Here is a 23,800-nt window from a genome sequence, read left to right as displayed (position 1 = left end):
AAGGAATACATCATAATCATTAGAAAAGCCTCCATTGCTCCCTTATTTTGTAATTTTTTTATTAGTTCAAATTAGGACCAAGCTTTCATCATGTGTCAATCCCACCTCTCTCTCCCTCCCATCCCCCCAACCCTCCCCCAACCTCCCAGCTGCCACCCCAACCCCAGCTGGGTAGGGCTCTTGATGGGGGACTTCCCAAAGACAACCATATCATCCTGGGCCCAACCCAGACCCTCCCCCACATGTCCAGGCTGCTTCTTGAACATAACACCAGTAGCACAGACACTGAGATCAACAATTAATAAATGGGACCTCCTGAAACTGAGAAGATTCTGTAAGGCAAAGGACACAGTCAGTAAGACAAATAGACAGCCCACAGAATGGGAAAAGATCTTCACCAACCCTACATCTGACAGAGGGCTGATTTCCAAAATATACAATGAACTCAAGAAGCTAGCCACCAAAACATCAAACAAATAATTTAAAAAGTGGGGTGCAGAACTAAATAGAGAATTCTCAAAAGAGGAATCTGTAATGGCTGAATGACACTTAAGAAAGTGCTCAAAATCCTTGGCCATCAGAGAAATGCAACTCAAAACAACTCTGAGATACCATCTTACACTGGCCGGAATGGCTAAAACCAAAAAACACCAATAACAATCTATGCTGGAGAGGATGTGGAGAAAAAGAAACACTCCTCCATTAATGGGGGTTGTGTTGAATCTGTAGATTACTTTTGGCAAGAGTGTTATTTTTACTATGTTGATTCTACCTATCCAAAAGCATGGGAGATCTTTCCATTTTCTGTATCTTCTTTAAATTCTTTCTTTAAAGACTCAAAGTTTTTACTGTACAGGTCATTCACTTTTTTGGTTAGAGTTAGCCCAAGATATTTAATATTGCTTGTGGACATTGTGAAAGGTGATGTTTCTCTGATTTCTTTCTCATAGAATTTATCATCTGTATATAGTAGGACTACTGATTTTTTTGAGTTAAGATTGTATCCTGCTTCTTGACTAAAGGTGTTTATCAGCTCTAGGAGTTCCCTGGTAGAGTTTTTCGGCCACATATGCAGACAATCATATCATCTGCATATAGTGAAAGTTTGACTTCTTCCTTTCCAATTTGTATCCCTTTGATCTCCTTTTCTGTTCTTATTGCTCTAGCTAGAACTTCAAGTACAGTATTGAAGAGATATGGAGAGGGTGGACAGCCTTGACTTGTTCCTCATTTTATAGGAGTCACTTTGTGTTTCTCTCCATTTAGTTTGATGTTGGCTGTTGGTTTGGTGTATATTGCTTTTATCATGTTTAGATACGTTCCTGTTATTCCAGTTCTCCCCAAGATCTTTATCATGAAAGGTTGTTGGATTGTGTCAAAGGCTTTTTCAGCATCTAGTGAGATGATCATGTGGTTTTTCTTTATGAGTTTGTTTATATGGTGGATTGCATTGATGGATTTTCGTATGTTGAACCATCCTTGCATCCCTGGGATGAAGCCTACTTGATCACAGTGGATGATTTTTCTGATATGTTCTTGGATTCGATTCACCAATATTTTGTTGAGTAGTTTTGCATCAATATTCATAAGGGATATTGGTCTGTAGTTCTCTTTTTTAGTTGAACCTTTGTATGGCTTTGGTATCAAAGTGATTGTAGCCTTGTAAAAAGAGTTTGGCAATGTCTCTTCTGCTTCTATCATGTGGAACAATTTGAGGAGTACTGGTATTCGCTCTTGTGCTCTTGTTTGAGTTTTTGGTAGTATTCTGAAGTGAAGCCATCTGGCCCTGGGCTTTTTTTGGTTGGGAGTCTTTTGATGGCTGCTTCTATTTCATTAGTGCTTATAGATGGATTTAAACTGCTTATCTGTTCTTGGTTTAATTTTGGTAAGTGATATCTATCCAGAAAATTGTCCATTCCCTTTAGATTTTCGAATTTTGTGGAGTACAGATATTCAAACTATGACCTGATGATTCTCTGGATTTTCTCAGTGTCTTTTGTTATATCCTGCTTTTCGTTTCAGATTTTATTAATTAGCACGCTCTCTGCCTTTTGATTAGTTTGGATAGAGATTTGTCTATCTTTTTGATCTTCTCAAAGAACCAATACTTTGTTTCATTGATTCTTTGTAATGTTTTCCTAGTTTCTACTATATTGATTTCAGCCCTCTGTTTGATTATTTCCTGGCATCTACTCCTCCATTGTGAGTTTGCTTTTTTTCTCTCTAAAGTTGTCAGTTGTTCTCTCTGTTCTCTGTGTGACTATTGTCCAGTTTCTTCATGTGGGCACTTAGTGCTATGAAATTTCCTCTTAACACGGCTTTCAGTGTGTCCCATAAGTTTGGGTATGTTGTGTCTACATTTCATTAAATTCTAGGAAGCCTTTAATTTCTTTTTCTATTTTTTCCTCTACCCAGGAATGGTACAATTGGGTGTTATTCAATTTCCACGAGTTTGTAGGTTTTCTGCAATTTGTATTGCTGTTGAATTCTAACTTTATAGCATGCTGATCTGATAAGATACAGGAGGTCATTTCAATTCTTTTATATCTGTCGAGGTTTGCTTTGTTGCCAACTATATGGTCAATGTTAGAGAAGGTTCCATGTGGTGCTGAGAAGAGGTATATTCTTTTGTGTTTGGATGGAATGTTCTATAGATATCTGTTAAAACCAGTTGGGTCATGACTTCTGTTAGATCCTTTGTTTCTTTGTTAAGTTTCTGTCTGGTGGTCCTGATTAGTGGTGAAAGCAGGGCATTGAAGTCTCCTACTATTAGTGTGTGTGTTTTTATATGTGGTTTGAGCTTTAGTAATTTTTTTTTTTTTTACAAATGTGGAAGCCTTCATATTTGGGGCATATGTGTTCAGGATTGACTTAATCTTGATGGACTTTTCCTGTGATGAGTATGAAATGCCCTTCTTCATCTCTTTTGATTGATTTTAGTTTGAAATCTAATTTAGATATTTGAATCCCAATTTAGATATTAGGATTGCTACACCAGCTTGTTTCTTGGGCCCATTTGATGGGGAAAATTTTCCCAACCTTTACTTTGACGTAAGGCCTTTCTTTGAAGTTCAGTTATGTTTCGTGTATACAGCAGAAGGATGGATTCTGTCTACGTATCCATTCTGTTAGCCTGTATCTTTTTATGGGCAGTTTAAGACCATTGAGGTTGAGGGATATTAATGTCCACTGATTGTTGGTTCTTGTTTGTTTTGGATTTATTTTTGTTTGGTGGTATCATTGTGTATGGATTTTGCCCTCCTGTTTCTTTTAGTGTTTTGTAAAATTGGATTATCTATTGCCTATGTTTTTATGGGTGTAGTTATCTTCATTGGGTTGGAGTTTTCCTTCCAAAATTTTCTGTAGTGCTGGATTTGTGGATATGTATTGTTTAAATCTGGTATTTTCATGGAATATCTTGTTTCTCCATATATAGTGATTGAAAGTTTTGCTGGGTAAAGTAGTCTGGGTTGGCATTCATCCTCCCTTACTGTTTGTAGGATATCTATCCAGGACCTTCTGGCTTTCAAAGTTTCTATGGAGAAGTCGGGTGTGATTCTGATATTTCTACCCTTATATGTTACTTGGCCTTTTTCCTTTCTGCTCTTAAATTCTATAGGTTTGATGTTTTGATTATTATTTGTCGAGGGGACTTCTGTTTGTGGTCCAGTCTGTTTGGTGTTCTGTAAGCTTCTTGTACTTTCATAGGCATAACCTTCTGTAGTTTGGGGAAGTTTTCTTCTATGATTTCGTTGAATATGTTTTCTGTACCATTGATCTGTATTCCTTACCTTCTTGTATACCTATTATTCTTATGTTCAGCCTTTTCATAGTGTCCCATATATCCTGGATGTTTTGTGTTAGGGATTTGTTGGACTTGAGATTTTCTTTCATTGATAACTCAATATCCCCTAGAGAGTCATCAACACCTGAGATTCTGTCTTCCATCTCTTGAATTCTATTGGTTATACTCACATCTTTAGTTCCTGATCATATATCCAGCCTTTCTATTTCCAGCATACTGTCATTCTGTGTTTTCTTTATTGTTTCTATTTCAGCTTTTATGCCTTGAACTCTTTGGAGTGCTTCCTTCACTTGTTTGGTTGTTTTTTCTTGGCTTTCTTTAGATTCTATAAGAGATTTGTTTATTTCTCGAATATTTTATTTGTCTCTTCCTCCATTTCATGTAATGTTTGCTTGTTTTTCCTTCTATTTTTTAAGCTTTTTTCTTGTTTCCTCTTAAAGGTCTCTATCATCTTCCTATGATAATTTTTCAGGACCATCTCTTCTTCATCCTCTATGTTGGACTTTTCAGATCTTGAAGGTGTGAAGTAACTAGATCTGGTGGTGTCATATTGGTTTTTCTGTTCTTGAGTGTTTTCTTGTTCCGTCTTCTTCCAATGTCTTCTTCAAGTGGGTGGAGGTGGGTATTATCCATCTTCTCTTGCCACCTGGTGGTGTGTGGGGTCCCAGATTTCAATGTCTGCACCTCTGGATTGTCTTGCCTCTCCTGGTACTTTCCTCCCTTGGTAAGGGTTGGGGAAGGAAGAATTAGGTGTTTCCAGACTCAGGGAGGTCCTCCCTTTCTGTGTGGGTCTCCTCTAAGCAGGCACAGGCCCTGAGAGATCCTGGGTGAATGGGAAGTTGGGTAGGAATAGGACAGGAGCAGAGGGTACACTCACCATGGTAAGGGTCAGGCTGGCAGAGTCCATTGTTCCCTTATGCTTCCCAAAATGTACTTTTCAACCCCATACAAATGTCAGTCTGTGTATGTTTATCCTATTAGTTATTGAATAAAGTACTGTTGGCCAATGATGAACCAAGTTAGGAGGGACTAGGAGTCAAGGAGAATTCTGGGAAATATAGTAAAATATTGTGACACACACAGGAAGTGGCATAGTAGGCAGACTCAGAATATAAGCAGGAAATCTCTCTTGCTCTTCCTCTTCCTGTTGGGCTGTCTTCTCTATGGAGCCACCATGTGATCCACCAGCAAGAGAGGGAGTTTACTGCCAGCATTCTCCATAAGATAAGTCTTATGTTTATGTCTGATAATTAAGACTGAGCTAGCAGATAAGAAATCCTTGGCCCAGCAGCATTTGAAACTAATTTAAATCTCTATGCAGTATTTGGGGCCCTAACACTGCAGGCAGTACTTGGGTGGAACCCGGGCAGCTGGCAGAAAGCACCCACATGGTGGCAGGGCTCTGGCCACTTGGCAGAAAGACTTATCCTTACAACATCCAGTTCAGTATTTTTTCAGGCTTAACTAAATATCAAGCCAGACACATACTGCTCTCACAATACTTATGCCAGCTTGCAGCTGTTGTAGTTACAAAGTTAAAATGTAATATACATAGGCACAATGCTTTAAGGAAAATAATATTTAAACTCAAACAATTCTTTCTTGTCTGCAAGATACACTTTTATGGAGTTCACTTTTCTACAAGAGGATCCTATGTCTCAATCTCTCTGTAAAAGGCAGACTTTGATAAGGCACCCTTTTCCCATCCCACTATACCTTCTTTCTTTCTTTCTTTCTTTCTTTCTTTCTTTCTTTCTTTCTTCCTTCCTTCCTTCCTTCCTTCCTTCCTTTCTTTCTTTCTTTCTTTCTTTCTTTCTTTCTTTCTTTCTTTCTTTCTTTCTTTCTTTCTTTCTATGTCTGAGGGCAGAAAACAAGGCTTCCTGATCATGAGAATCCTGATGAAGATTCTCCTCATAGATTGATCTTGGCCTCCAGCCTTGGCTGAAGAGGAACAGGATTCCCCACAGCCCCATGGAAAAAGGTCCATATACCATACTTCTTCAACCAGTATAAACTCCTGTGTATGGTAATGATGGATCTCTCCATCCTATATTTTACATTGCACTTCTCCCATTGGATCATACTAGATTTTGTCTATGCTTCCATATGCTTTGTGATCAGAGAACTTACTCTCAATTGTTGGCACAATGCATATTCCTGAGGCTTTCCCTCTATTCTGTATATGCATGCCTTACTCTCCTCACCAGTACTGTGAGACATGGTCAGTGTTGCAAGTGTTATTTTCTATTATATACCTGTCTATATTGAGTCAGAAAAGTAGGGAATTAGGAGTTGTAATTAGTAATTCCAAATAAGAGATTTGAGAAACATTATCCCCCTGATAAATCTTAAGGAAAAATATTCAAGAAACAACAGGATTTCTTGGGAAGATTTCAGCTATTGCATGTGTGACTGACAAACTAAAATTAAAATGTGCCCAAAGAATGGTAGTATAATGACAGAGAAAAGAGTCTGGAAGTTGTATGGATTTTCCACATTCCTGTGCTGTCCTGTGGACTACTTGATCCTTGCCACATGAGAGTCTGATTCCATTGGTGCCTCGCCCCAAGGAAACCGGTGAGACAGGTTGTCATATGTCTATCCCAGACTAGGCTGCATAGCTCCCAACACCTACAGATGGAATATTTTAAGTAAATCTATGCTTGTTTAACTCTTTTGGTCATGACCATGAAGTAATTCTCTCTTTATATGTGGATGTAATATTTAATATATTTATCTTTTTAATTGATGCATTTTTTCAACCTGGATAAATGCATAATCAAAATTATTTTTATATGACATTAAGTGATATTCCTTATTTTGTAAAAATGTTAATTACTGTATGGCTATATCTCTTGATCTTTGAAACATAGTCTATGGCACTCCTGAAAATTTGGAGAAAGTTCTTGAAAAATATTTTCAATAGCAATTGAGACCAAATATTTCAAATAAAACATCTACTTTATCTTTTTGCTAGAGCCTTTCATAATTTTTTCTAGCTTCCACAACATGAATATTTAATTAATAAGTTTAGTGTATCATTAAAATACATTCCGAACCTGAAAAATAAATCATGAGATAGGAACTTAGCCATTAGCAGTGGCTACCTTAGCCATTAGCAGTGCTACCTTTCAAGCATGGATTCTGGGTTGGACTCCTAGAACACAGGTAAAATTGCCTAGATGGTGATATGTGTTTGTAATTCTGATACTGGGCAGAGGAAGAAATAATTGATCCCTGGGATGCACTCATCATTGAGTCTAACCTAATAAATTAGTAGCTTTGGACAGTTAAAATCTCTATATCCCAGATGATGTGAATGGTGTCTCTGAGGACAACACACTAGGTTGTCTCCTGGTTCCCATTCTGACAAGAATGAACACAAATTCACACACACACCCACACCCCCCCACACACACACACACACAAACTCTCTGTCTCTCTCTCAGGCATACACACAAGTTTTAAAATATTTTTAAAAGAAAATAAATGCATGAGGGTCTCAAAATAGAATATATCTTCTTTGGTGATTTGGGAATATGTCAAAAAGAAATCTCTATTTTTAATTCAGAAGATTTTTTAATTGTTGTTGTTGCCTTGTTTTTTTAAGACAGAGTCTCTCTGTTTAGCCTTGACTGTCCTAGACCAGCCTGGCCTCAAACTCAAAGAGATCCACCTGCCTTTGCCTCCTGAGTGCTAGGATTAGGTTAGAAGATTTATAAATGTTCAGGAATGTTCATTCACCTTTGAATAATTCCTCCAAGTGAGGAATTAGCAACTCACCTCAACCAGAGTAGAAATCATCCTTTGTTCCATCATTGTATAGCAATATTGTTTGCTCTGTAGATGTGTTTTTTAGACATGCTGTCCTGTTCTTGTTATATGAATAAAGTTGACTATGTTGTACATTTTCTTATCTATCTTATATTTTAAATAATATATTTATTATTTGGTAAATTCATTTAATAATGTAGAACTCAATTTGATCATAATTGTCTCTAAAGTCTCATACTCTCACCCTCCAGCCTACCCACTCCTTCTAACTTTGTGTCCTTTCTGTGATGAAGGGTATCCAATTTGTGTTGGCCATATGCTCATAGGTGTGGACCCATCCACTGGACCATAGGTGATGCACCAGGAGTTGCAGCTTACTGAAAATGGACTCTGTGTTCCCCAGAAGTCTGCAACTGTTATAACTATACAGATTACTCTGGTGGGGGGTGTTCTTTTCATCATATATTTTCATTATTCATTTATGTAAACAAATTACTGAAATACAATTGAATGTTACCTTGAAAATACCTTGAAATACAAACATACTAACAAATCAGCCATCTAAGAAGTGATTATAAATACCTTCTGTATGTCCAGACTGGCAGGGCAAGACAGATTTGCAAGGCATCAGAGCTTGGTGTTTGGGAGTTTTTCTTATGTTTTCTGGATGCTGAAATATCTGTTGAAGCATACTCACTCTCCATCGTGAGGTCCACTGTCATCCTCCTTTGTCTGGGTCTGTGAGATTCTGATTGTACAACCTCATGCAAGCACCTGCCATGTTCTGAATACTTTGATTTTCTGAAATCCCTATCTACTGTGAGTTTTGTTTTTAACATCTATTTGTTCCTTGAAAAAATGATCACATTGAGATAGAATGTAATTTTACTTAATATCCTTTAGCAGTTTTTGAACATATAAGCTGAATCCAATATTACCTTTGTGGCCACAGAAATTTTACCCAAGTTGATTTGCTTGGTATTATTTTAAACTTAAAAATGCACGTCATATACGAGTTGTAATTTATATTACTTGTATGACACATTTTATTAAAATACAGGAAAAAAGTAAGTCTGAGGAAGTTAAGAGCTTGCCCTGAGGAATATACCAGACACAGTTATAGTTGAAATTCTTACTTGCTTCTGGCTTTCTATTTCATAAAAGCTGAATTGATTTTTGTATATTTTCATCTTAATTTTTAGAAGCCTTCGACTCTCATGTGTGTTAAGTATTGCAGCTCTGAGTGGAAAGTTTTCTCTGAATGTTGCAGCTCTAAGGGGAAATCCCCCAATGTACATGTCTGAGGGACAGTTTCTCCTATATAACTGTTGTGGCTCTGAAGGGGAAACTATCTTGGCAGTTGGAAGCCAATGAATATCACAAAGTCATACCCCAAAACAAACCTCACACAAGAGGGTGAAGGAAGTGGCTGTCTCTGGTCTAGCCAGCCGGGAATTCATTAGGGGACAGACTTACATAGGGTTTATTGGGGAAGGAGATTTCCAGGGTGGAGGTTGGGAAATTTCAAGTCCTGTACTTGGAGCAGGGCCAGGAATTGGTGGGTTTTTATGCTCAGATATTGGTAAGTTTTTTCACCAGGAGGTGAGCTTTTATCCTAGAATACCCTAAAATATGTAATGTGTATGTATGTAGATACATAATAATAGATACATTCTAAGCCGTTATTATCTATCAATATAGTGCTCTATTTTAGAATATTCTTGAATTTTTATTTAAACAAGTGTTTAATATACCCAAAATATATTGAGAAAGAAAACATTTACTTATATAAAAGGTACATTTTTCTTTAAAAATTAAAAAAAAATGCTTGTGAGCCTAAGAAAGAGTAAGTACCTTTAACAGAAAGCAAACAGATGCTTTGTAACAGCAGGAGATGAGAAAATGGCAACCAATTTAGATGCTGCTTTTATCGGTACCACTTGTACTGGCCTGAGGGTCGAAGGCCTAACTCAAAAATGGGAAAATTGGAAAGCCTCCACAGGGACCATGAAAATATGTGTATTAGTCAGGGTTCTCTAGACAAACAGATCTCATAGAATCCTCCCCCTGCATCTCCCTTTCTCTTCCCCTCTCACCCCTTCACAATATATATATTGTGACTTGACTTACAGGCTGTGATCCAGATAATACTGGATCCATATAGCTGACTATGAATGAAATGTCCAAGAATCCAGAAGTTGCTAAGTCCACGAGACTGGATGCCTCAGCTGATCTTCAGTAGATGCTGGAATCCTGAAGAAGTAGGATCTAATGTGCACAAGACTAAAGTAAGCAAAGAGCAGAAACTCCCAGATTCCATATCCTTATATAGGCTTTGAGCAAAAGGTGTGTCCCATAATAAAGGCCTTTGTCTTTCTGCCTCAAGATTCAGTTTAAAGGTGTGTCTCTTCTAGCTTCAAGGTCTGGAGTAAAAGTGGATCTTCCTACTTCAAATTAAGCAAAACAAATAGATAAATAAGGAAGTAAACATACCTCATAGGTGTGCCTCCATTTTTACATTTAGTTAATTCCAGATGTAGCCATCTTCATGACCAAGAATAGCCATCCCAGGGTGATTCTGGGAGAAATTCCAGAAAACCACTGGGCACTGCATTGTTTGTGATCCATTTTCTGCTGCCTCTCAAATTCAGTTACTGATTCCCAAGAAATAGCTGATGCTATCACTTACCTGCTTGGATGCCATAGTATAGATGCAACTTATGAGCCTCCATTGGTACATAAAACTGACAGTTTCTTTAAAGATCTTTAAGAAGTCATGATGGCAAGAAATACTGCAAGTTGGAAATCCAAGAAAACAGGCAGGTGTACTCAGTTCACAGTATGATGGCAAGGAGGTCCTTTTCCATTATAGGCCTGGGAGCTCAGAAATTTATGGCTATGTTGATCCAACCTATAAAATGGACAAGCAAGGAAGAATGTCTGCAGTTCACTTTCAATGCTCACATTTCTGGATGGAATCAGAGGTCTCTAATGGAAGGATGATGTTTGGCAGGCATTAAAGAATCAGGAGTAAGCCAGTTGTGGTGGAACACACAGGTAGGATTTGCTGAAGAATCAGGAGTACATTGATGAATACTTTTAAGAGGTCAGATACTCAAATTAACCATGGCCACTTTACCAGCTCCACAAATACTTGTAGTCTAGGGTGCAACAAATGATACTCATACTGATATAAAATAAGGGAGTTTGACAATCCAAAAAAACAGAAATGTATTTATTCACAGGATTGTGAGAAGTCTCACAATTGTGACACAGACGACAGGTGCCTGAAACCATTAGAATTGATTCAGGTGACATTTACTTTACCCTCAGACATACAATGGTAATTTGTGTCTACATGTAGGTACATTATTTCCCTATGGAGCTAATGGGAATCATTCTTTATCAGTATTTTTCTGAAGGAGTTGACTATACTTCTCCCCTTGAAAGAATTTCAAAATTATGCAATAATTTCATGATCAGAGAATGAGAGAGGCCCTAGTGGGAAGGGAAGGGAAGGGAATGCTTGAAACACCAGATTGTAATCATAGATTAGTGACAGCATGTACCTGCAGGGTAATTTTATAGAGATATCCATTACATTTCTTTATTATATATTCAATAGATAACAAACTCTTAACTTCTCCTGTCTGGGTCACATTTTATTTATGTGTTTAGACATAATCACACACATACGTATACGCATGTAACAACAACAGCAACAACAAAAAAGAGGCCATAAATTAAGAGGGCAAGAGCATATGGGATGATCTAAAGAGAGGAAAAGGAAGGGGGGATTATATAACTATATTAAAATCTCTAAAATAAAAAAATTAAAAGTTACTAAAAATTTTAAATAATAAAGACAACTCTGAAGAGAAACCTATCTACATCCCTTTGGCAAGAGTATTTTTGAAAGTAGAAATGCACATATGGATATTATACTACTTTAACAGTATAATAAATTATGTTCTAAGTAAGAGTTTTTTGTTTGATTACTTAAGTATAAATAATCTTTTTTTTTTCAAGACAGGATTTCTTTGTGGCTTTGGAGGCTGTCGTGAAACTTGCTCTTGTAGATAAGTCTAATCTTGAACTCAGAGATCCGACTGCCTCTGCCTCCAGAGTGCTGGGATTGAAGGTGTGAGCCTCCACTGCCCAGCTAAGTGTAAATATTCTAAAGGTGTTAAATACTGACAGTCAGCATACAGACTACTATACAGTATATGGTGATGTGTGGTAGAGGTTGTCACTGGACTTTGTCACTTAGTTAATTCAGCTAAGAAAGTGGCACAGCCTCGTATTTATTTTGAATGCTCCCTGTGAATAGTTTGAAAAATTAACTTTGTATCAGAAGTTTCAACATTACCTTTCTTAATGAAAAATAAAAATGCTTAATTATTCGTCAATACCAGCTACAGCATATTTTTGAGAAGTAAGCACATAACACCCATTTTAAATCTAAATACCCACCTATACTAGTAAAATAGATGAATATTTCATGCTAATTGTGTCTAATTATTAAAAATATCTGGTAAATGACAATGATTTTCAAAGCATCACATTTCACATTCGTGCATTTATAAATACTTCATTGAAATGAGTGGCACTAAGCTGATGCAAATGGACTAATATTTATAACTGAGAAAAGAAAGATATCTATGTCTCAGTGCATATACTCTAAGTGATCTTATGCCTGCATGTCAATTATTACATAAACTATGAAGATGGTGATTTGTGACTTGAAATGAAGATGTCAGGTTCTATTTGTTTTGGCTTGTAAGCATATTGTCTCCTATATAGAATATGCTGCTACTTGCAGTTACTGATCAGATGTGGACAGTATCTCAGAGCATCAACGCACAATCAATCAGAGTACTGGAGATGAGACCAAATGGGATAAAAGGAGCATGAAGTAAAAATATTATAAGGATGACTTTGAACACTACTTTTTTACAAATTTTCACTTTTAGGTAAATTATTCTTAATTTCCCCTATTATAGATATGCCAATATCCATGCTTTTAAAATAAAATTGGGAAGATAAGAATTCTGGCTCAGTGGCTAAGAGCACTGACAGCTCTTCTAGATAACCTGGGTTTGATTCATAGCATTACATAGTGGCTTACAATCCTCTATAGCTCCAATTCCAGGGGAACCCACACACCCTCTTCTGGGTTCTGTGGGCACCTAACAAACACACAGTGTGCAGATATACAATACATCAATGCACATAAAATAAAAATAGCTTAAAATAAAATGAAATAGATAAGGTTCTTTTTTCCTGATGTCCATGTGGTATTTCTCGAATGTAAAACCATCCACATTGGGCATTAGCCTTTAGCTTGTGAGCATATTTCAAATTCTTCAGTTGTTTTAAGCTTTCCAAGCTAGTTTCACTATTTTATACCAGGAGTGGCTGTGTGTTCTTTATAGTTTAGAATGTTTCCAAAGATGGTAACATTGTTTTGTGGTATTTCAAAATGTGGTATTGTGAACTAAACACTCAGCTCAGCGTTTGCTGTTTTATCTCACTTCTGATAAACAAAAGTTTACAATATGTTTTTGTGCTTATAGGTCACATACTAGTAGGGTCACATACTAGTAAACTTTACTACTGAATAACATCATAAAAAGCCATCCAAGAACCTTAGTGTTAAACAGGCAGTTATTTCATGCTGACTTTAGCTCCCATTTAGCCTCAAGACTTGGATTTGTTGTCTGTTGCAATCCTGTGGAGAAGTGGTCCTTGTGATATATTGGGCAGCAGAAGCTCTTCATAGACAAGGTAAACTACTAGGTCAGTAGCTCCAGACTCTCAAGCCTCTACTCTGATATCTCAGGGTTTCTTATGTATATTGATCCAGCATTTGTTTAATGAAAACCCTCAAAAGATAATTACCTCAAAGTGGCAAAGGACCATGTATCCTTTTCCTTTAAGTGTCAATTTGTGGTGATATATTGTTGTTGATTTAATTAAGCTTGCCTGGGATAAGAAGGCAAAGCCAGCCACACAGCTAGCCCATAGAAGCCAGACAGTGGTTTTACACACATATAATCCTAGGATTTAGGAGACAAAGGCAGATGGATCTCTGTGAGTCCAAAATCACCCTATGCTACAGGAGAGTGAATCAGTCTACAAGAGTAACAGAGGTCAAGACTTTAATCCCATCACCAGAAAGTATATAAGGAAGAAGAAAAGATCTCATGTGAGATTCAGTTTCCTGTCACAGGGAACCCAGGAACTCCATTTAAGCCTTAGTACAGGTAAGAGCTACTCTTTGACTGCTTTGCTTTTCTGATCTTCAGATTGAACCCCGATGTCGGTCCCTGGGTTTTTATTATTTGTGTTACAACAATGAACATGGGTAGGCAAAGGGGCTGTTCACAGGAGGCAAAACACACACAGACTTCAAAAACAATAATGCAGTCTTTGCCAGGACATATTCAATAAACTTCCCTCCCCTCCTCCCCATTTGCCTCCTCTCTCCTCCCCTCAATTCTTCTCCCCTCCTTTTTCTTCTCCTCAGTCTAACAGAGAAGTAACAAGTGGCAATTGAGCTTTTGGAGTTCAGCTCACCAGTAGGCAAGGCACTGATGAGTAGATCTCAGATAAGCAAGGCCCCAAGGGCTTCCACTCCAGAATGTCTCTTGCTACTGCTGTGCCTTTACATGTTTGCCACTGCTACTTTTAATCTGATATGTGGCATGGTGTGAATGGGTGTGTGGGGATCACTACTGCCTTAATGCAGTGTGACTACCTCCTGGAATATCCTGTACCACTGTGCATTTTAACCTGTGGATTATTATGAAGTTGATTTCTTCTTAAACTGTACTGTTTAATTGAACTAATGATTTATACAATAAAATCTTATTTTAACATTTTGATGATTAAGGACTTTTTAGCAAATGTAATAAGGGATTCTAATAGAGGTTAGTTTCGTAGGAAAATAAATATAGGTAGAGGTAGGATTAAGTGTTGTTCCCACTCCTGATAAAGCAGGGGATGCAGAGGATCAAGAATAAGAACAAAAATGTGTCTCACAGCTAGGACATATGAGATTCACTTTGCATAGACCATGGTTTAGGTTAATCATTAAGGAAAACAAACCAATCCTAGGAATTAGGCTAACTCAAGATCTTTTTTAATATTGGGAAATATGTTCATGGATTTCAGTGTGCATCATAGCTAAAACAAAGCTTTAGACAATTGACTTCATGTAAGTTAAAAACAAAGGATTGGATGGTTAGTTAAGATATATTTGCAGAACTCTAAAATATGAAAATGAAACAAATAACCTGTTTTTTTTTTTTCTGACAATTATGAAACTACTGCCTATGTGAGGAATTGTAGCTGAGCGGCTCCAAATCTTTGAGAAATCTAAAATAATGCTTGTATAGTGATTATGTAGAAAGTGTAACTTTTTGTTATAGGGGGAAAATTCCTCCTATTTGTAATGAACTTGGTGTGGGGGATGTAAAAAGTGTGTCTGAAAAATAAAGAAGTAGAAGGAGCTTTTTTTTCCTCAGTAAAGAAGTTGTGTGTTTTTCTTGCCAACTCTGCATCACATTTCCTGTCTTTCTGACCTGAAAGGCTGGACTCTATGGACCTTCTAGGAACAGTATTTAATTCTTTAGTGCTAAAAGTGCTCTTCTCTCCTCCTGTCTTTCTTTCTCCTCCCTCTTTCTCTAGATACAGGTTACAGATTCTTCAAGAAATTATCTTCCCCTGCTACTTTGAGATTGGTTTTTCATAAAGTGACTTTCTCTGGCTCTTAAGGTGGTCTTAAATTTGCAGTTGTTGGGGTCCATGAGATGTCCCATAAAAGACCACCAGCCATGTATGCAAGCAGCAAAAACTTTTATTTGCTACACCAGCATATTCAGGGTAGCTCACCTGTACAATATGGTAACAACCCTGAGGGGAATATGTAGGCTCCTTTTAAGCACAGCTAAGGGGAATCTCAGAAGCAGTTAGGTCATTTTATGATTGGTTTAGCAACAGCAGTTTTATTAGTACATTTCTGGGTTGGCTGGTGGCTGGGGCTGGCAGGGGCTAGCTGGGGCAACAATTGCTCCATTTTGGGCATTTATGGTCAAGTTTCAAGGTGCAGGTAGAGGATTTGCCCCTGTTTGATCATCAACTTGTGATACTGTAGGAGGTGGCCCAAGCTTGGTTTGTGCTATCTCCCTAGTCCCTGTTGTCAGGGGCATAGAAGACTGATTATCCATTGTTGGTGGTTCTTTCAGAAACTGCTTTCTCAGTCTCAGAAAAGTGAAACTGAGACCTGATCTCTGACAAAAGACTGAGCACCCTATTATGGAGTCTGCTTGGCTCTCTCACAGTGATCCTCTTGCCTCAGGCAAACAATGCCAATATTTAAGAATATATCATATACTACTGTTAACTAAACATGTAAAGTTCCTATAGACTTAATATTTGCTTTTAAGTAGATGTAGGAAGCTTTGCTCACTTGTGAATCATCTTTACTGCCTTGGAATATGCAAAAATACCTTTGAGATGAACTGTTAAAATGTAACTACAATAGTAAAACATTTGTCTTTATTAAACTGTCTTAATATTTTTTGGAGTATTTTCTCTTATCTTGTCAAATGCAAATGGACTAGACATTGTTAATGTATTCATTGTCTGTATATATGGTATATAGTTATTGAATTTATTGCAAATAGTTTTTATATTAGTTATAGCTTTTTTCATTTTAGAAATAAAAGGGGAAATGTGATATTTTGTTTGTAATCTAACAAATAAAGTTTGTCTGAAGAACAGAGTACGGAGGTAAGCCACTAGTTAGCCAGACAGGATGAGCAGTGGTAGCCAGGCAGATGGATCTCTACCAGTTCAATGTCACCATGGGCTACATGAGAGTGAATAAGTCTAAAAGAGAAACAGAGCTCACACATTTGATACCAGCAGTTGGGATGACAAACTTTAATCCCAGCACTAGAAGGAAATATAAGGCAGGGGCTCAGTGCAGTCTGAGGTTTGGTGGAGAGCATTGCAATCTACAGTCACACTGAGTACAGGATTGCCCCTTTTTGGTCTTAGCCTTGGTAGACGTAAGAACTCTCTAGTGGCTTGGCTACTTTGCTTTTCTGATATTCAGTTTGAACACCAATATCTTTCTCTGGTTTTTTATTATTCATGCTACAATTTTTAATTTATCTTTGAAAATATTGTACATTTACCTAATGTATTTTAATAATTTCCATCTACCATTGTCTCCTCCTTCCTCTTATTGCCCCACAGTATATCTCCCTCCTTACTTTGTGTTCTCCTTTTCATCGTTTTTAATAAACCTGTGTCAATTACTAGTGATTCTTTATGCGTGAATGATTGGAGCTATTCTATGCCTGGCACCAAGATTTATACTAAATAAATCATGTCCTCTGGGAGTAGCATTTAATTATTTACTGATAAAAGTTCTATAGAGTATCTACCAAGACCACATTTTTCTTATTCATTCTTCCACTGTTGGTTTCATAATTTAGTTATTGTGAAGAGTGTTGCAATAAGCACTGATATGCAAGCATTAAACTCTGATAAAAAGAAATGATAGCAAATCAAAAATTGAAAATAATATTGATCTAAAAAGACTCAAAAATGAGGAGGAAAATACATGTTTGGATGGAAGACATTTATCTAAACTATTAAGAAAATCTTGCAATTCCAAATGAATATATTTTTATTTTTTATTTTTATTTATTTATTTATTTATTTTTGGTTTTTTGAGATAGGTTTTCTCTGTGTAGCTTTGGAGCCTATCCTGGCACTCGCTCTGGAGACCAGGCTGGCCTCAAACTCACAGAGATCTGCCTGCCTCTACATCCCGAGTGCTGGGATTAAAGGTGTGTGCCACCAATGCCCAGCTCCAAATGAATATAAAAAAAAAAAAATTGATGAGCAGGTAGAATAGGTAAATTTGCTGAGACCAATGATATATTCAACAAATTTTATATTTATACATTGTCCTACAGGATTTTTCAGGATGAACAAAGCATTAAATTAAATTAAGATGCAAAACCAAGCACTTGGAAGCTGGGAGCACTAGAGAAAGAGTTTAAAGTTAGCTAGCCTCAGATACTTAGTGAATTGGAGGACAGTCTGGATTAAATAAGAAACCATTTTTTAAAAAGATCCATACAGTTTTTAATGTGTTATGAAAAAGAAGAAAAAAACTAAGATAAATAAAGAAGAAACAATGTATATATTGGCAGATTTGAGTTTTACTTAGCGCTTTGATTTATATGCTGAATAAAACCAAGAAAAACCAGTCTGAAATGTGAAGCAACAGTGAAAGAAAAACCAATTATATTGTTTCCTTACTGCCCAGTACAATCTGAGAGCAAGCAATTTCCAACTGTATAATTCAAATTGAAACATGATTAGAATTTCATGACAGTAATACCTTTAAGCAAAAAGCAGGACCTCTCCTAGAAATACTTTCTAAAATTAGAGTGTATATTTAATGTGAGCTTCAAAAATTAATATTTAATTATTCTACATAATATATAAATGTATGCTGTAGCATGTTTTCAGAGAATTATTCTTTCTCTTAAAAACTAATAATGACCAACTGTTATTTAACATGAATTCTGGAAACATCATACAAATTCTTTAAATTCTACTAAACAACTTTGTATATGATTGTTTATGTGCATGAATTACTCCTCAAAATTTATCAGATAAAATGTGTCTAGTTAATCTAAGAATGAAACAAGCTTGCTTCACATGTCAATCCCAGCTCCCTCTCCCTCTCCTCCTCCCACTCCCCTACAATTCCCCCAATCCCCCATCCCATTCCCCCTCAGCTCCCCAGAAAGATTGGGGCCCTCCATGGGGGAATCTACAAAGTCTGTCATATCATCCAGGGCATGGCCTAGACCCTCCCCCATGTGTCCAGGCTGAGAGAGCATCCCTCCATGCTTCTTGAACACCTTCATTCATTGCTGTTGGCTTGGCCAGAATAAGCTGAGCAAAAAATTTAGAAAGGGATTAAAGCATGATTCATATGGCAGGAGGTAAGTACTTCAGGGAGATACTGGTGCTAATTACACCAGTAATTAATATAAAGGTAATGGATTCAGAACTCTCTCATTCTCCAGATACCCAGAGATGATGTGATGCACTTACTGGAAAAGTGGGTTCTGTATTTTCTCTCCTCTCTCCCTCCCTCCCAAAGTTCCTCTGTAACATTGGGGCATCCACCTTCAGCCTATAGGTCACAGTATGTCTAGCACACTTCTCCATTTCAACAGGAACCCTTCAGTACTGTCTTGTTTTGTAAGTTCAGCAGTCACTTTCTTGTGGGTCCAGCATGTCCAATTTATACAGCAACAAACAGTCCAGGCAAGAACAGTTTCTGGCTCAAATGGCTAATCTTGCCATGTTGAAAGCAAACTCCATAACGAGTTTCTTTAATGCCCATCCTCCTTTCTGACATAATTGGTGTGCCAGGAGCAGTTGTGTCTCACTGCCGAGAAAAACCCTAAACCATTTAAATGCCATATTTCTGTATGTCTGTGAAAGGTTTGAAGAAAACCTATCCATCTCAAATACATCTCTGTAAATCTAGAAAATCTAACTAACCTAATTATAAATTCTGACTATTATAGGTAACTATATAACCTGTATTTAATTATGTATATCATTTTAAAAGGTCTGTATAAACACAATACCTAAACAAGAGGAGACATATATATATATATATATATATATATATAATATATAGTGGGAAATTACCAATATGGAGTCAGGTAGAAATATAAGGGTATTTAATAGGGAAAAGCCTTACTTACAGAGCAACCTAGCCAGCCGGCATGGTAGCAGTCTGTACAGCAAGCAGCAAAGTGAAACTGAAAGAGCAAACACAGTCACACTATGTCACTCTGACCACGCCCTCACAAGCATGGTCAGGCACACCTGTAGCCAGCCCCTAAGTAGGCATGGCTACAGCTTCCCCTACACATATACATATCACAAAATTGACCTTAAAGTTGTATCAATAAGTGAAAATCTATACCAACGCCAAGTATTCATTCCTATATCCTATTCCCCATTTTTCCTTTAAAAACTTCACTATGCTCATTATCATTTATAACCAACCCCATTTAAATGAAAACCAACATTTATAACAATATTTGGGAACATGGTTGTCATTCATTCTAAACTGTTTCCTGCTGATTGAGGGTGATGTACATACCATGGGAATCATGATAAAACATTGAAACCTGACCAAGTCCTTGTTTTTGTAGTATGTAAGGCTGTATCATCTCAGCTTCAGGGGTTCCTGGGTGATCAAACCATATTAGTCTGGAAGAAATCCATAGCTTTTTATTTTCTTTGGAAATACAAGCAAAACCTGTATTTCTAAGTAGCCTGGTCTTAAACTTAAATTTTGAAGTTAGAGCATTTTTAAAATGTTTAAGTTGGATTAATTTAGTAGCATTTATAATCAAATGTATTTTAGCAGTAGTAAGTCTTTCCTCAGCAATCAATTTAAAGACAACAATATGGCATATAGTATCCAGATTCTCTGTATATTTTCCATCTTTATGTGGCTTTTTTTTTATTACTTTATTTTTACTTTCTTGTCTCCACCAGCCGCTCGAGTTCTGTCTGCCGTGTGGATGGACAAAATAATACAGAGACATATTAGGTACAAAACTGCTTGGTCAATGACTAGGATTCTCATCTGTTAGCTCAGTCTTATGTTGTTGTTGTTTTTTGGTTATTGGTTTTTCGAGACAGGGTTTCTCTGTGTAGCTTTGGAGCCTATCCTGGCACTCGTTTTTCAGACCAGGCTAGCATCGAACTCACAGAGATCTGCCTGCCTCTGCCTATGCCTCCCAAGTGCAGGGATTAAAGGCATGTGCCACCAACGCCTGGCAGCTCAGTCTTAATTATCATAAATCTATATATTTTATAAGACTTATCTTATCAGAAGCCTTATTGTCGTACCTTCTTGCTGGTGGATCACATCCTGCCTCTTGAGGAGGAACAGGAAAAAGAGAGAACACTTCCTGTTTCCTTGCTAAATGTGAGTCTCCTTGCTATGTCACTTCCTGCCTGGATCACCACTTCTCTACTACATTCCCCAGAATCCTCTTTGACTCCTAGTCCCATCTAACTTGCTGTCTCATTGGCCAAACAGTATTTTATTTAACAATCAATAAGATAATCATACACAGAAGTACTTCCCCCATCAAGGAACCTTGTTCAATATTCAGACAAATTTAGGTTCAAATCTTGAATGTCAAACATGTTCTTGGGAGTGTTATTTAGCCTAAACTTTGGTAGTTGTTTCTATAGTGAAGGCTTGTAGCTTCTCTATGAAAAGTTGTTTCACGTGCACCTGCTATAGCCACAGATAAATAGTTCCTACAAAAGGCAGAGTAGTGTGTAATAATATCACAGGATGAGCACTGCTTGCCTTCCTGTAAGATAGAGAGGTGAGGCAGACATCTACATCCAAAGCAGCCAGCTTGCTGCCTCCCAAATTCACCTTCCAATTCTTCAGTACTATAGTTTAGTTTCTCTATCTTCCTCTCCTCATGCTACTTCTAATCTATAACTCAAATGTGCCTCTCAAGATGAATCGGAACACATTTTTAAACTTCATACACAGGTTAGAACCAAGGCTGACATTCATGTTTGCCTGACTTTTAGGTGCAAAAATACTTCTTTCTAATTTCATATACATTCATGTATGTAAGTAAATTGATAAGTACCAGGCTAGACCAGGCTGCTGTTGCTGTCCTTTCAACTAGGATACATCCATATCCCATTCAGAACTCCGTGTCTGTGAGATACTTACATAGCTCAAATCTAAGCTATAACTTCATTATTTTGCTGTTTGTGTTACTGTACTCTTGAAGTTCTAATAAAGCTTTGTGGATAACATTTATTCTGGGTATCAAATAACATTCAATCATCTGTACCATAGTAACCTCAACTGAAAACCATAGGAGTCAAATTAATACATGTTATTTACTTCTCTCTTTAGAAATGAAGCCTAGAAGCTATTTGAGCACAAAAGTAGGAGAAGGTAATTCACTATCCATGAATTATTTGAGCATTTTGATCAGGTGAAGTCCAAACAATGACTGAGAAAATGAGTACTGGCTGTCAGTCACCAGGGAATTCATGCTTTAGACTCTGGAACATGTTTCCAGATTCACACATACCTCTGGGGGAATTCCATACTTCATTTTGTTTTCATTGTAAGTAGAAGTTAAAAGAGCTTCTTTGTGTATCTCATTTATATGATATGTAAATATCAACAATAAGTCATTTATAATCATTTTCAAAATAATATATAATAAAATTTGTTATTATAAGACAATTGCTATCAAAAGTATATGTACATCTAAACTCAAATAGCATTTGAAAATGATAATAAAGGATAATCTACATGAATATTCATGAATATCTCTTACTACACCGATCTCTAGTTATTGGCCTAATGTTTACAACAAGGAAGTACATGTGAGTTGGAATTTCAGATAAATATAAAACTCAAAAATCAATAATCCCACCTTAAAAATAACTTACGGGATGAAGGCTCTAGGATGGCATATAAGATATTCATCAATCTCATTATCAGGGAAGGGCACTTCATCCAGTAGCTGATGGAAGCAGAAGTAGAAACCCAGAGCTAAACAATGAGCTGAATTCCTGTAATCCAGTTGCACAGAAGGAGTGATGAGCAACACGGTCAGGACCAGGCTGGAGAAACCCACAGAAACAGCTGACTTGAACAAGGAGGAGCTCATGGACCACAGACTGATAGCTGGGAAACCAGCATAGGACTGATTCAGACCTGAACGTGGGTGTTAGTGAGGAGGCCTCAGCAATCTATGGGGCCTCTGGTAGTAGGTCAGTATTTATCCCTAGAATACAAAGGACTTTGGGAGCCCATTCCATATAGAGGGATACTTTCTCAGCCTAGACACACGGGAGAGGGCCTAGGTCCTGCTACAAATGATATGACAGACTCTGAAGATCCCCCATTGAAGGCCTCACTCTCCAGGTGGAGCAGAAATGGGACTGGATAGGTATTTAGTGGGGGGCAGGGGAGGATGGGAGGTAGACAGAACTGGGATTGGCCTGCATAACAAGTTTGTTTCTAATTTTAAAAAATAGAGAAAATAACTTATGGGCATTTCTGAAATTATTTTTTCTGGCCAAATTTCATCTACAGATTCATTCACTTGACCTCAGTCTCTCTCTCTCTCTCTCTCTCTCTCTCTCTCTCTCTCTCTCTCTCTCTCTACTATCTCTTTCTCTCTCTCTCTCCAGGTATCAAGTACTTCATGTACCTGGCTTAGACTCCTGTGTGCTTATCCTGTGCTATTTCCCAAGGCCTGTATTCTCAAATGCCACAGACTACAGGATGAGAAGACAATGGAAATGTCTTCTTAAAAGATATTGGCATCCCTTTCTTAGAAGACTCTTAGCTCATACTTCTATATCTGCTGTCTTAAGAAAAAGAACCACACCCTGAGAAATATGCTAATTACTATACAACCTCCAGTGTTGATGCTCACAGGTAGAAACAGGTGCTACATTATTCCTAGAATTAGGAAATTTACATTATAATTTTCAAAAAAATTGTTATTACCTTTCTTCTTTTTTCATGTCTTGATAAAAAAATGAATTATTTAGCCTGGCTGTCCTAAAATCCTGGTATATTCATCTGGGACAGCCTTATACACTTATGTGGCCCCCAATTGCACCAAAGCACTCAACAATACAGGGATCCTATTTGGCATTTGGGAATTTCATTTTTGTAAGATAATACACTTCCTTGTCTGAATCATGAATTTTATGTTATTGCAACCAAAAGCATTGTAACAGGAAGACAATTGCTAGAAATTTGCCACAGAATCCTCATTGCCATAAAGGAAATAGAATTGTATTTCTTTTTCTTATTACAAAAGTCTGTGGTTAAGCAATTCAGGGCAGGTATGTGGTGTCATTAATGATGGACTTTTATCTGCTGGAAGATACCATACCCAACTCTATTGGTTTTACAAAACACAGTTTCAAATGATGTTAGTTAAATAAATCAGTAATAGTATCAACAATATTCAGTGTTAAGAGACACTTTGAAATAAGGCTCTGTCAAGCATAGCTTTGGTAGGAAAACAGTGATTGTTATAGATTATGTAGTTCCAGTACACTAAATTATCAGTAAAAACA

The 23,800-nt window shown here is 37.1% G+C and overlaps 1 long non-coding RNA gene and 1 other non-coding gene across 3 annotated transcripts; both read right to left on the bottom strand.

Annotated features, from left to right (window-relative positions):
• Positions 1-5,656: 5,656 nt before the first annotated feature.
• Positions 5,657-5,789, bottom strand: LOC113833812. The gene has a single exon (XR_003481963.1).
• Positions 5,790-8,607: 2,818 nt separating this feature from the next.
• Positions 8,608-20,594, bottom strand: LOC103160411. Of its 2 annotated transcripts, none has more exons than XR_004768298.1 (3): positions 20,558-20,594; positions 10,269-10,490; positions 8,608-10,157 (listed from the first exon to the last, which is right to left on the bottom strand). It is a non-coding gene; the product is annotated as an uncharacterized LOC103160411 (long non-coding RNA). The 2 variants fall into 2 exon arrangements; XR_003481909.2 differs by having other exon boundaries at positions 8,608-10,026.
• Positions 20,595-23,800: the final 3,206 nt, after the last annotated feature.

Source organism: Cricetulus griseus, chromosome 2 (assembly GCF_003668045.3).
Source record: "Cricetulus griseus strain 17A/GY chromosome 2, alternate assembly CriGri-PICRH-1.0, whole genome shotgun sequence".
Lineage (NCBI taxonomy): Eukaryota > Metazoa > Chordata > Mammalia > Rodentia > Cricetidae > Cricetulus > Cricetulus griseus.
The sequence above is the reverse complement of the archived record's forward strand: the minus strand, read 5'-3'. Positions and strand labels throughout refer to the sequence as shown.